Consider the following 16,031-nt stretch of genomic DNA (forward strand, 5'->3'; position numbering starts at 1 on the left):
GCAATATGTTTGGGTTGATTACTTGTAGTTTACTAGTAAAATTTTTGTGCCTTGTTATGTGGGTCACTAGAGCACAATTTAGACGTAACGTAAAACCTTAAATTTGCTTTGGGGGTTGTTAACACTCTAGACATTGGACGGAGGTTTTATTTTAGTGAATCACTCCTGAATTTATATGCATTTGGTGTGATATAGCTTTTCGTACGGAACGGAGATATACTTTGGAAACAAATAGTAAAAATTCAGAGGAGAATATAGAATTGGAAGGTGAGCTCCCGTAAGCTGTTTATAAACTTTTCGATTTCAATAAAGATAAATTTGATGATCTTGTGTTCATAATATGGGTTCTGCTCCTCATAGCTGTCCTAGTGTCATGTCAGTTAAGGCATTGGAAACGAGGCTGGGATTAGAAAGCGAGCATGGATGTTATAGATCCAAGACAAGGTTGAGGTTGTTCAGTGTGAGTGTAATGTTAAGACGATAGGTGAGAAGTAGGGAGACGTTGTCTACGATATTAATGCACAAGATACGATCACATGTAACTCGGGATTATGGTGTGGATTTGAAAACTTATAACAAATAGAAGTATTCGAATTAATGTGCCAACTAAAAATTCCTGAAATAGTACTACTTAAGGCGGGTAGAACTAGATGTGCACAAACGAACGCATTATATCTGGAATTCGTAATCAGTGGGCAATCATGTACAAAGGGATTTTTGGTTCGTACAAATACCACAACTGCCATAGCTTATATCGGAATCTGAATTTCTGTAACCCATTGTACTTCTCCCTAGGCCCATCATGTGTCTGTCCGACTGTGTATTGAATATAGACTCTGAGTGATCTGGAATGTACTCATTAGTATTAGAATTAACAACCCGAATTGGTATGGACTCACCTGGATCCTCATAACTTATTCCGTTGTTGTAACCAGCGTGGACATGAACCATGGATTTATTAACCTGTCTTAACAGACCTTTCGTAAATTGTAGAGAAGGATTTTTTGTTAAAGTAATTTTATCACTTTCTGTTACGTACGGTCTGGTAATTCTGCTTTGAAAGACTTCATCTACTCCCCTCTCCGGCTCTTCGAATTTCACCGCAGTGATAAAATTGATTTTTGTTTTCAAGGTTTCGACATTTCGTGCCAGTACATCAGGATGAGAGAGCTATGGAGTCGTGCGCAATTCTCCGCACTCCCATTCCGTAGTTAACAAGTTATCAAGCACTTCATTAGAACAGTCTTCGGTGGTCAATAAGGAAAGCTGTCTCTGAAACATTCTTAAATTTTTTAGAATTAAAATAGATGGTTCCCAATCAGTGATGAGGAATCTACAATTTAGGACTGAAGATTTATCGTTTCTAATTAGCGAATCACAACACCCGACAATAGAAGGTTAGTGACCGGTGACACTGGAACTAGAAACTTGAGTAGGATTAATTATAGCATCGGGATTTAATGACTTCAACTTTCCAACCAAAATTATCAGCTGGATACTGCCAACGTCAACAATAAAATGGTGGAAACTATTGTCATTTATTTATTTCTTTTTCTTGCCTTGTATTATAACCTTTATTCAGTTCTTTTGTCATTAACACGAAAAAAACGTTTTATCAGAAACCTTCATGTAAGTTTGTGGTGGTGGTGTTGGTTCCTAACCGCATGACCCTTGTAGCTGAGAGTATAATCACTGAAACTTGCTTTCAACATATAACACTAAGAGAAAGTCAACGATGGTGAACACCGGAACAATGAACTGAAATGGTGAAACAGTGTTTGTAGCGAAAAGAAAACGCTGGAAATCCCTCCACAGCATTTTGTTGGACAGTGCTGTCATTTATTTGTTCCTTCTCCCTGACGTGTATCTTAATCTTTATCCCGATATCTTTTAAACACACTTTGTGTTCTTCAGCGTTCCTCATCTGAGCTTTTATTATGTGATTTTGATTAAAGACTTACTTTTTGTTACCTAACTTTTCCGTTGCATCATGCCGGACTATCGACAATAAGGTCGTGTTTGATTAAGACCAAGGTCACGACGTCGTTCAGTGTGTGACTGTTAACACTTGACTGTGCTTGGAAAGGTTGCTAGAATCCCTGAGGACAGAAGTCTGGTCCTATCGATTGCAGTCCTAAATAACGATAGGAAGATATAAGTAAACAACACCAAGTGAATTTAAACTTAACCCCATTGCACAAGCAGGACTCAGTAGCTAAGTGGATAATGCCATGATGTTTGAAACGGACGGCATTGGGTTCGAGTCCCAGAGTGAACATCAACTCTCAGATGCAGGTAAATTCAGCTGACGAGTCCCAAATAGGACGATACGTGTATCCTGGATTCCACTGCTAGCCACTATCCATCTTTGCTTATAAAGTTTATGACTTCAAGCAATATCAAGGCAGTCCGCACAGAATGCATATATGTCAACAAGAGACTGATCAATTGCAGCCCAAAATAACAATGGAAAAATACAAGTAAACAACAAGCGAATTTATTGTTTTTTGTTGTTTAGCACGTTGATTTGTGCTAGAGAAACCCTTGACTGTATAGCACCGTTTGAGGTATTTTGTACTTTTGATATAATTTTACTCTCATAGATTAGAACTGTTTAAACTGAGCACGGAGTTTGTGTTTTGATATAATTTGATACGAGTCACTGAAAAACGCTTCATGCACTATACAGAAGAACGCAGACTGGTCCGCAAGCAACTTGTGGTGGATCAAAACTTATATGAACTCAAAAATGATAATAAAGTTATTACATCCGAAAGTTAACGTTATATTATATCAATTATATTTTATGAGCACAAAGAGAAGTTATTAGACGTTACTTAAGTCGGCAGGCTTTGGCGTGTTCGAGCTGCATTTGGTACCATAATCTACTATTACGGGTAACTAATGATTTCAATAAGGTTGTTGTTGGGACAATCCTGAAAATTTCTAGCAATAAACATGACAAGCTCAGGAAACATTATGAAGCATTTTATCCAATCAGCGTTTGACTAGAAGTTTTGCTAGAAACATCACGAAAATGAAAAGTCACATGTGGAGTTTCTGATTGGCTGATTACTACACTGCTACTATGTTTAGTAGCATTTCAGAATTTTCAGGAAAATCCAAGGACTTCTAAAATACTACAAAAACCTATAGTTTCTGTACATGAATGAACCTTTGGAGTAGAGTGCTTCTCGCATGTTTTGCTCCTTTTCCCTCGTGTTGTGTAGATTTAACTTGAGGGTTACGAGACTAGCTTAGGATCCGAGTATAGTGTTCAATCAGCAAGACTTATCAGCTGTAATTCCAGAGATATAGTCAGATTTCCTATGTAGTGGAAATTAAGCTGTAGTCTATAAATGTAGATAATAGATATTTTATAGTTCGGTTGGCGAGACTATAATTTATGGACGAACCAATCAGGTATAAGATAATAGGTCTCTGATTTTGGCGCGAAATGAACTCATCCATTTGGATTAATAGAGTTTTGGCATTATAGCTGATGTCAGTTCATGATGAAAACCCCAAGTATAATTCCTAACCTTAACCATGAACTGTAAATCACAATTCGAACTCCTCACACAGGTTTATAACCTTCATTTGATCCTAGTTATTATGTGGACACTCAAGGTCATTCTAGCGTCTCTCAAAGGTCGTCCACAAACTATGCTCTCACCGTTCAGTTATCATAACAATAGATAATTGAGAGCGACAGACGTGTGTGTAGCAGTGTATTTGTGAGAGGTTAGCAGCGTGTGTCATGCTATGAGCAATTTAAAAACGGAAGGGGAAGATTTCACGGTCATGTAATTTTGAACAACTTTTACAATCATTTGTGGTAAATGTACAAACTGTTATGGCTTTACAAAATAAACAAAGGACGTATCCTGATTCGTTAGTGATTTTTCTTATCCGGCTTTTATTCATGTGAATTATCCACCAATGGAAATACGACTTTTCCGACCTTAACTCTGTGACAATCAATGACGTTCGATCAGTATGAGTAATCTAGCGTCCTTATTGGTCCTATATCCGCCTAGCCCTTCCACTTGAGTCCAGAAAACCAATGACAGCTTCTGTTATGCGAATCGTTTATTTTAAGCATACTCGGTTTATATACCAGACAGACAGACCATATCACACCATAAAATAGAAAATAATATTTGTACAAGATCAGGCCAAATGTGTCTGTGAACGTGGGATACAATAATCAATAAACTGAATATAATTTAGGAACAGTAAATCGTTTAATAATAATCCATAGGTCTAAATGAAGCTTATAATAAGATGAATATAGATATGCACAATCTAATTACTCAATAGTTAAACCATAAGAATATATATAGAATAATAGTCTATTAATAGGTCCCGGAAGTTATCCAGACTTAAGTCTTCGCTAGGATATAACAAACTATGCGAATTAACAGAAGAAATGCAAATAATACCAAAAACTATTTACAAAATAAGTTTGTCGTGCGTATCTTCACAAACTAATTAAAAGGAACAAAGGAGAAATAACGCGTAAATAAAGGGAAAAGTCTATTTTTCCTCTTTACGTCGGTTATTCGGAGGAAATTTGTTAACCAAGGTGTTCCGACGTGCTTGGTGGCCATTACAGATAGCTTACATGATGCAAGGGAGTGGCGTGCTCTCTGTCTTTTATGTTCACCATCACTAATTACTTTGTTTGTCCTGTAGGGTGAACCCAGTTAAAGTCAGTGAGAGAACTCGTAGACGTAGTGCAATTGTGAACTTGTCAAGCGTCCTTGGGTGTCATAGATGAACTTATAACAGGTGGTGGGATGAAATCAGAACAGCTTTCATGAAATAACATAACTTGCTTTCGTTTAGTCAGTTTTTCTAATGAAAGCACAATCAAAGGTAACTGACTTGAACAATGATTTATGTGGGATTAATAGCAGTCAACGCTGAAATCAATTGTAATAAGATTCCATCAACTGTAACAGCATCCAGTAGCTACAGCAACGGAGGGCTTCTGGGTGATAATGGTACGTGTAAGAAGTGAATTTGTTAATACATTTCTCGTAGGATGTCATGACGTCAATTTGTGCTCTCAGATGTTTGTAGACCGTAAAGAGCATATAGCAACTATCCTACAATCGATTTTGAGTATGGTTAATTTTGGTTAAGCCTTTTTATTAACTTAACAGACATCGTCATTTGGATAATAACAATTTGTATATTTCTTTGTACTGTTATTACCACTAGAGCACATGACACTATCCAAAATGTTGATTGCTCAAGTATCATCCGATGACTCAAAATCCGCCCCCATATATGTATGCATGCAAATCCTATTATCAGCATTTGTTTTGCTGTGCCCATATTAAATTTGACTATAAATTGCCTATGTAATTGCTTGCTCGCTGATATTAGCTCATGTGCCTGTAACCTTCTGGCCTGAGTCATTTGTCAATAAATTGTAGTTGCCGCTTCTCTTTGCCTTCTGATTTTATGCACCGTTAAGACTGGTACTATAACGGTTATCGAGGTGATCGATTAACGAAGCACGGCACTACGAAATTGACGATCCCGACTTACGAACGCGAAGCGAAATTGGTAACTTCAACGTACGGACACAGCAATTTTCGACGATATAATCTAATTCCGAGAATTCAACGCGCTTCTCCTCAAATCCGATTATTATATGGATTATAATCATAAGTGTGGATTTATTATATCACTATTTTAATTACACACACGTTATCATACAAACATTATTGAACTTAACAATAACAATCATAATGAATAATGATCATTCACAAACAGTTGATATATTGGTGCGAATTAGTAAATCTGTTCTGTGTTATAAGTTGTACCGTTTGTTATTATCATTGTTTTTGTCCGTCCATTTTTCTTTGTGAGATTTACATCATATTTGTGTACTATTTAAAATCTTTTGTAAACATGTCTTCCGGAAATAATATGTCAAGTTTACAGCAAACCCCGTCCGTGAGAACTCTTAATCTTCCTGTCCCTTCTTTTAATTATTATTATTATTATTATTATTATTATTATTATTATTATTATTATTAATGGCTTTATTCAATATTATAATCTGGTACAATAGAAGATCACTGACCCGCAGCTGTGGTTTATTAGACTCGAAAATTATTTTCTGGCTAACCGCATTAACTTGCAGAGAGATAGGTTCGGCCTCACAAGCACACTCCTCCCAGATAAAGTAGCAGATAGAGTACGGGATGCGTTATCTAAACCGGACACTGGAAGGCCATACGACGTATTAAAGCAAGCAGTAATTTAAGTCGTCTCCCTAAGTGACCAACAAGCTGTTGAGCAGCTTCTCAACCAAGTACGAATGGGGGATAGAACTTCATCACAGCTAAAAACTTATATGAAAAGTCTACTAAGCGATAGAAAAATAGACAATAGCTTGTTTTATCAACTGTGGCTTCGCCGACTCCCGTCCAACGTACAGCAAATCTTAGCAGTTGGAGACACTGACGCTGACATAGACAACATAGCGAAAATAGCTGATAGAATATACGGAAAAATAAAGCAAGCAAGCCCTCAATCACACAGCCTGACGGTAGATAATAGAATCAGTACTCTGCAGAAGGAGATAGATGTTTTGTGCCGCAGGCTCACAGAATGGACACAGAGCAAGAGACCACGAAAATTGTCACGGGATGGCTCGCGCGGCAGAAGCCGATCAGCTTCCAGAGGACGCGCAGCTCCTTTGATATGTTGGTATCATCAAATTTACGGTTATAGAGCAAGGAAATGTTAACAACCTTGTAGATTTAGCATGACAGGTAAGCGATGCCCACGATTGTCCATGGCGACGCCAGCAGCGAACATAAAGCCTGCAGATAACCACCTATTTTATATTCAAGACCGAATGGTGGACACGGGAGCGGAAATTAGCGTGGTACCTCCAGTAAGCGAAGATAAAATAAACCTCAATAAGTCATTAGTGTTAAAAGCAGCGAACAAATCCGATATCAAGACATACGGCAAACGAAAGTTGACCCTAAATTTCGGACGAGGCGCTACATACCACTGGGACTTTGTCATAGCAGACGTATCAGTACCCATAATAGACATCGGTTTCCTATGTAACTTCGATCTACTAGTAGACTCGCGGCTCTACAGACTCATAAACGGTAGTCACACTACTTCGATAAGAGCAACACTTACAGAATCCGTTTCCATGAATCTAGTGATAGATAAAAGCCGCGATGATCCACGTAAATTGTTGTTAAAGGAGTTTCCCTAATTTTTAAAAGTAACGTACAGTAGAGTGGATCTCAAGCATTCTATCCAGCACCATATCATAACGAATGGGCCACCAGTTAATGCAAGGCCAAGAAGAAGACTAGCAATTGCAAAACAGGAATTTGACAAGTTGATGAGGCTGTGCATTGTAAGGCCTTCAAACAACCCGTGGGCATCCCCGTTACACATGGCCCCGAAAAAGAATGGAGAATTGAGGTCATATGGAGACTACCGAGCACTTAACAAACAAACAGTAGCCAATAGATACCCTATACCGCACATCCACGATTTTACTTACAGTATTGAAGGCGCCACGGTATTCTCGAAGATCGACTTAGTTAGAGCATACTATCACATCCCTGTCGCTCCACTGGAAATACCAAAGACAGCGGTAACGACCCCTTTTGGGCTATATGAATTCTTACGCATGCCTTTCGGACTGACTAACGCAGCACAAACATTTCAACGATTTATCGACCAGGTAATCAGAGGCTTACCTGGAGTATACGCATACATCGATGATTTACTAGTAGCCAGCACTACTGTGGGCGAGCATATACAGCAGCTACGGCAATTATTCGCGCTACTAAGAGAACGTGGTCAATGTGGATCTGCTTAGTGTTAAGTTCATTAAATACATAGCTATTAAGTTGTCTGCTGTAATATGTGATGCACCTGCTTGTTCTGATGTTCGGTACTTAGTTAATCATAATGGAAAGGCAGGCTGCGACAGGTGTATTGAAGTTGATAGACAGTGTTATAACTTGTGACCGAGTGGATGCCATGTTAATGTATAACATGATAATATCGCCAACTAGAGAGCAGTGATTTGTCGATCGGACCAGTGACACACGGAAACCGTACGAGCAGTCTAGAGTACTTATCGGTCCTGCTTTGTGCCTAGCACAGCCAGTTAAGTCCAGGACAGCCTCTGCGATATGAATCGTTGTATTTCAAATATACTGAGTTTATACACTAATCGAACAGACCACATCGTACCATAAAATAGAGAATAACATTTGTACGATACTCAGTTAAATGTGGCTGTGAGTAGGGGAGATAGTAAATGATAGACAGGGCATAATTCAAAATAAAGCTTATAATAAGGGGGACACGAATATGAATAATCTAGTTATTTATCAATTATACGATAGAAAATATACTCACAGTATTGGTTCATAAATAGATCCCAAAGTTACACCTCCCTTTTTTTGAATGATCCGGAGTTTATATCCGGGTTTTAAATTCCTTGAATCCATCCTCCCCCACGAAGTAGCGTTGGATCCTCATATTCCAAAGTTACATTTAATCTGACTCCATTTATAACATTTTCCGCATTCAATAGAGAAAATAGAGAATGTGCTAGAACTGAATGGATGGTGAGGATCTACAACATTTGGTATGAGATCGGAATTTGATTCTTCTGCAATATTGTCATCAAATTTATTGGGAATATCACTAGTAAATAGTGGGTCATTATGATAATTGGCGTCCATCAAAACTACACTAGGTTCTAGATTATCATTTGATTCATGTGACATATTTTCTGGTAAAACATGAGAATCTCGATCATTAAATTCGCCAGAAATTTCTATTGCAGCTGCATTCGGGGTACTGCTCGATTTGTTCTCTGTTTCTTCATGGACGGTTGCTGCGACAAATTCATGAACATTCAACACGGCATCATCATTATGTGATCTGGAAAAGTCACTGTTCGTACATGCTGTTTCAGGGATAGTTGGGTTTGAATCCACTACCGGGTATGTTTCTGAAACGGACAGTACTGGACTACTGGGTTGATCATGCATGACTGCTACTGCTACGTTTAAATTACTGTTTGTTACGGATTCATGGAGGCTTTCACCGGCGCATTTATTCATTCTACAATCATTTTCCAGCTTTGTTCGCAATTTAGAAATTAATTCGTTAACTTTCGTCACATTCCCAAAGCATGGGTGGTTCAGGAGTCTTACTGGTAGTTTTTCAATGAATTCCAACTGACTCTTTTTTAAACGTTGCTCTTGTTGCTGGAATAGCATCTTCAATTGATCGGAAGTGAGAGCCATTTTCTCCTTCTGTGGGAACCATCACGTTAATGGACGATACTGTATGACTAATGACCAATGTCGTTCAAAGACACAAACGACATTTCTGGACACTGATTGTACGAAATAATTACCTGAAACGCCGATTGTTAGAACCTGTAGCCTGCCTGCGTGCCCAGTTAATATATGATGTGACGATGCAGCCAATTAGAGTACAGTGATTCGTGGATAGGACCAGTAACACACGAAACCCATACGAGCCGTCTAGAGCACTTGTCGGTTCTGCCTAGCCCAACCAGTTGGGTCCAGAACACCATTAACAGCCTCTGCAATATGAATCATTTATTTCAAACATACTGAGTTTATACACCAATCGAACAGACCATATTGTATCATAAAATAACATTTGTACGATACTAGTTGTGGCTGTGAATAGGGGGAACAGTAATAAATAGATTGGGTGTAACTCAGGAATGGTAAATCGTACAGTATTAGTTTATGGGTCAAAATAAAGCTCATAATAAAGGAAACATGAATATGAATGGTTGAGTTACTTAACAATTATACACTAGGAAATATACGTATCATATTAGTCCATAAATAGTTCTCAAAAGTTACCATTCATAATACTCCTCATGATATAACAGACAGCATAATGGAAAGATGACTTATCCGAATTGTGAATATACGTTGCTGACTGATGGCAGCTTTTGTTAGCAGATTCAGTCTATTCACCATCAAGGCCACTCCATTTTAGAAGTGCTTTCAATTAATATGGTCTCAACTTTCTCACTAGGTCCGATGCGTGTGGTGTACTTAGGTATGGCAAAGAAACTAGTCAGTCTATGGATAGAATTTTCACACAAACGACTACGAAACATGAACACATTTGTTACTGTGAACATAAATAAGTTAATATGTGTAGCAAATATGCCCTCCGACTTTCAGCGTAAATGCTGCACATTAGACTTTGTATCAGAATGAAAAAGCTTCGGAGTGTCGAGTGTTTTTTCCAGTATCCTAAATTTTGGTTGTGTGACACTGTTGTCTCGCCGATTTCCGATTAGGTGTGTTTAATTTTAAGATGGTAATTAACTAGTTCGACACAATTGGATACGTCATCCTCAACGTCCAATTCCAGGCTTGTAGGCAGTGCGTTAGCGGCCGAGTGAGTCACGTGTTCGATTGAGTTAAATTTCTAAGATTTGATAGATTGCATGCTGTACTGCAGAACATATCGTCGGGTATTTCAGACTTGAGTGCCAACATGGGGCAGCTAATGTCTAAGTCCGGTGGGTGTGAACGTCCGCAGCAATTTGATTTCGGACTATCAAGTCAGCAGTTCCCTTTGTCATCTGAAGAGGAACTGGGAAAGTTGGACGCTTGTCTTCATCAGGAAGACATAAGGGACAAAGTTGTGAGTCTGTAGTGTCGGTTGATATGTTAAGCCCGTATACCTTATTCTAGCTTGTGGACAAGACAATTTACCTAACCATCTTGAGTCATGTTTTGACCTTGTTAATTATTCACTTACTAGCCGTGAATATTTTTTATATGAGCGTTTGTGTGTGTACACTTAACATGTCTTTTATTTTTATCTGTGTCACGTCCTTGAATCTGTCTACCCACTTTCGTGCGGAGTATAACCTGTCTAATGTAGATTAAGACCTTGACGCGATAGGCTGACTGGCTTAACCTTGAGGCTAGTATGCATGAGTTCGAAGAGAGACGAAAACTATTCTATCCCGATCTGGTACCCGAATTCCGAGTTCAGATTAGTGTAAAAAGATACATGAATAAATAGATGAATAACCTGACCACAACGACATAATTAGGAAAATACAATTATGTTCAAAACCGGGGGATTAGAGTGGAAAATAGAGTACAAAAGGTTACGTCTAAATTACAATAGCTTTGGAATAGAAAATGCTATGGCAGTGATTCATACATCAAACGAAAGCTCATGATCTGTAGAATAGACTAGGGGCAAAAGTAAATGATACAGTTTTATAAGCTTTGGATTAAATGAAATAACGTCCCCAAAAATAGCTTCCATAGTTTGTTAAGGCTTCTTGTTTCGCAATTCACATCTATCTGACTATAAATATTGATTAACGATTGGTTAAAGTGCGTTGGCTTACCCACCATCTCCAATGCGTGTTATTTTTACTTCGCTCACTACAAGTCAACAACATTAATTTAACCATTTGTTCGTATTGCAGATGGCTATGTTGGAGTAGTTAATGGATGATAACCCTGCAAGGTCTATGCACTATATTTTGTCATACGTCATGACACTTGAAGTTGCCAGTCATTTCACTCTACTTGGCACTTCATCGGAAAGAGCACTTCAGAAGTGCAGATTTTACTGCTGAACACGAAGTAAGATATTTTTAAAAAAAACTTCAGTTGCATTAACTAATCGGTTCCTGTCATCATCTGCCAACGAAAAAGACCTTGCGAAACTGCATGACATCGCGATGCACGGGTATTTCCACAACATGAGAGACAAATTACAGAAGCGTCATTGAGGGAAACAAGAAAATAAATGTACTAATTTAAAGTGATCACTATTCTCTATTGTTCTATATGTACAATGTTCCGTGTTAACGAACATAAACATAAGTACAACTACATTTAGATCTTTTTCAAAATAACAGTTGGATATCGTTGTAATTTTTTGCGTTCATCAAATTTCAGAATTCACAAAATTACTTTGCTTCTCAATAATTCAACAGGCGTTACAAAAAGGTTTAGCTAGTGGCATATTTTTCATGTTCAACCTCGTTTTCAATGAATATTTTTCCAACCCTGCGTGGAAAACTCTTTGACTGAGTATTGAAAAAGTTCGTTTGCAGTTAAATGTACTTATGTTTAGGTATATGTGTCTAATCAATAACACATAACTTGTTCTTTCTTTTGTAAATCTTCTCAAATTACAATAAGACTTGGCAATTACAATTAAAATACATAAAAATCAGTGCTCCAGCATCTGTCAACTACTCATAATGTTTTACAATGTGATGCATTTTTCAATAAATTTATTTAAGCATGTACCATTTTTAACGTCGATTTAACTTGTCGTGTAGTGTTTTATGGAAATAAAAGCGAGCACAGGAGACGTTTAGAGTCAGGCCAAATGTGCGTTAAAAATGAGATAAATCAGTGTATATTTAGGAGAAACGTAGACAATTCGGCATGTATTTAACTCCTCATTATTTCCCCTATACAGGCGAAAAAGCAGACATTTAGACGCTTTTCATCATCATTTCCCCTTTATCTTTCAACGTATTTTCCTCCCTTGGTTGCTTGGATCTAATCGAATAAATTTTGGTTCGTTGGTTCTGCGTTCGAATCGAATACTGGTATATCGTTCGTGATCAGGAGAATATGAGATCATTAGAATAACCTAGACCAACAGGATCCGAATTATAAATTTTATTATTACTTGTGGTGAAATTAATAGACCAACTTGATGTGTCCTATTTTACCACGCTTAAAGCTTACTTACTTACTTACTTACGCCTGTTACTCCCAATGGAGCATAGGCCGCCGACCAGCATTCTCCAACCCACTCTGTCCTGGGCCTTCCTCTCTAGTTCTATCCAGTTCTTGTTCATTCTTCTCATGTCTGTCTCTATTTCTCGGCGTAATGTGTTCTTCGGTCTTCCTCTTCTCCTTCGACCTTCAGGATTCCATGTGAGGGCTTGTCTTGTGACACAATTGAGTGATTTCCTCAAAGTGTGCCCAATCCACTTCCAGCGCTTTTCCTGATTTCTTCCTCCGCTGGAATCTGGTTTGTTGTCTCTCACAGTAACTTGCTGCTGATAGTGTCTGGCCAACGGATCCGAAGTATCTTGCGTAGACAGCTGTTAATAAACACTTGTATCTTCTGGATAATGGCTTTCGTAGTTCTCCACGTCTCCGCCCCATACAGAAGAACTGTCTTGACATTTGTATTGAAAATTCTAACCTTGGTGTTGGTTGACAATTGTTTTGAGCTCCAGATGTTTTTCAGTTGTAAGTATGCTGCTCTTGCTTTGCCGATCCGCGCCCTCACATCTGCATCTGATCCACCGTGTTCATCAATGATGCTGCCCAGATATGTAAAGGTTTCCATATCCTCCAAAGCTTCTCCGTCAAGTGTAATTTGATTGGTGCATATTGTATTGTATCGGAGAGTCTTGCTTTTCCCTTTGTTTATATTGAGACCTACTGCTGCTGAGGCTGCTGCTACACTGGTCGTTTTCTCCTGCATTTGTTGTTGCGTGTGTGATAGAAGAGCCAGATCATCTGCGAAGTCTAAATCGTCAAGCTGCATCCTGCCTGTCCACTGTATCCCGTGCATTCCTCCAGATGTTGACGTCTTCATGATCCAGTCGATCACCAGGAGAAAGAGAAAGGGTGAGAGTAAGCAACCTTGCCTAACACCGGTCTTTACTTCAAACGAGTCGGTGAGTTGTCCTCCGTGGACGATTTGGCAGTTTAGTCCATCATAGGAGTTCCGTATGATATTGACTATCTTCTCAGGCACGCCGTAGTGTCGAAGAAGCCTCCATAGTGTTGTCCTGTCCACACTATCAAATGCCTTCTCGCGATCAATGAAGTTGATGTAGAGTGATGAATTCCATTCGATTGATTGTTCCACAATGATCCGTAGAGTTGCGATTTGATCTGTGCACGATCTATCCTTACGAAATCCAGCTTGTTGATCTCGAAGTTGGGCATCCACGGAATCCTTCATCCTGTTTAACAATACTCTGTTGAAGACTTTTCCTGGTATTGAGAGAAGAGTGATGCCCCTGTAGTTGTCGCACTTGCTGAGATCGCCTTTCTTTGGTATCTTGATCAGAAGTCCTTCTTTCCAGTCTTTTGGTACTTGTTCTTCATACCAAATCTTACTGAAGAGGATGTGGAGTATCTTGGCAGTTGCTGCTACATTTGCTTTCAGTGCCTCTGCCGGGATGTTGTCTGGTCCCGCTGCTTTGCCACTCTTGATTTGTCTAATGGCCATGCTGATCTCTTCAATTGTTGGTGGGCCAACATCGATTGGGAGGTCCGTGGGTGCTGCTTCGATGTTGGGTGGGTTCAGTGGAGCTGGTAGATTTAAGAGTTGCACAATGTGTTCTACTTACCTGTTTCGTTGTTCTTGAATGTTGGTGATTACCTTGCCTTCCTTGCTCTTCACTGGTCGTTCTAGTCTACGGTAATTTCCAGCAAGTTTCTTTGTTGTATCATACAGTTGTCTGATGTTTCCCTCTCTTGCAGCCTTTTCCTCTGTCATCGCTAAATCTTCCACATATTTACGTTTGTCGGTTCTGATGCTGCTCTTCACTTGCTTGTTTGCCTCTGTGTATTCGACTTGTGCCTTGGCTTTTTCTGCTCTTGTTCGGCTGATATTGATTGCTGCCTTCTTGTTCCCCCTTTCTTCAATCTTATCCAGTGTACCGGCAGTGATCCATTCCTTGTGGTGGTGCTTCTTGTAACCCAGAACCTCCTGACATGTTGAAACGATTGCCTCCTTGATACCTTTCCAGTTGCTCTCCATGGTAGTTCCCTCTCCATTGAGTAGATCATGAAAGGCCTGGAACCTGTTGCTGAGGGCTATGTCGAATTTGCTGAGTTTGTCAGCATCTCGAAGAAAGGCCATAGTAAACTTTTGTGATGTTGTCCGCGCCGTTGTCCAGTGCTTCTTGAGTTTTAGTTTCATCTTGGCGACCAGCAAATGATGATCTGATGCTATATCAGCTCCTCTCCTGTTTCTCACATCCTCCATCGTCCTCCTGAACTTTTTGTTGATGCAGATATGGTCGATTTGATTCTGTGTAGTGTGATCCGGTGAAATCCAAGTGGCTTTATGTGTTTTTGTGTGGGAATATGGTGCTCCCTATGACCAGTTTATTGAAGGCACATAGGTTTGCAAATCTCTCACCATTTTCGTTCCTTTCTCCCAGTCCATGTCGTCCCATGACGTCTTCGTATCCAGTGTTGTCCATTCCAACCTTGGCATTGAAATCTCCCATCAGAATGGTCAGGTCCTTGGTTGGGCACTTTTCGAAGATCGACTGCAGCCTATCGTAGAATTAGTCTTTAGCGTCTTCATCGTAGTCGTTGGTAGGCGCATAGCATTGGATGACGTTCATTTTAATGCCCTCTCTCTTTGTTTTGAAGGAGGCTTTGATGATCCTTGGTCCATGAGATTCCCATCCAATAAGTGCATTTTGTGCTTTTCTGGACAGCATCAATGCAACTCCTTGTGTATGTGGGGCATTTTCTTCTTCATGACCGGAGTATAACAGAAGTTCTCCTGAAGATAGTCGTTGTTGTCCAAACTGCGTCCAATGTGTTTCACTGATTCCAAGCACTTCCAGGTTGTATTTTCTCATTTCTGCAGCAATTTGGAAGACTCTTCCGGTCTCCCACATTGTCCGGACATTCCATGTACCTATAAAAATTGTCGCTCTGGTTGTAAGAAGGTGCATCGGCCTCATGACTTCCGAAGGAACTCGGCTTTCATCATGAGACGTCATAATTATTCCTTCAACTCCCAGGGCAGAGTTTAAATGGTTTGAATGAATGTTTCTGGTTAGCGTTTTTTAGCGAGTTGATTTTCTACGGGATGGGGTCGCTAACCCCATGCCCAACCCTCCTCCTTTACCCGGGCTTGGGACCGGCAGTAACCCCCAGAGGAGCTACAGGCGGAGTTACCACGCTTAAAGCATTTGG

The sequence above is a fragment of the Schistosoma mansoni genome, assembly GCF_000237925.1.
Source record: "Schistosoma mansoni, WGS project CABG00000000 data, supercontig 0142, strain Puerto Rico, whole genome shotgun sequence".
NCBI lineage: Eukaryota > Metazoa > Platyhelminthes > Trematoda > Strigeidida > Schistosomatidae > Schistosoma > Schistosoma mansoni.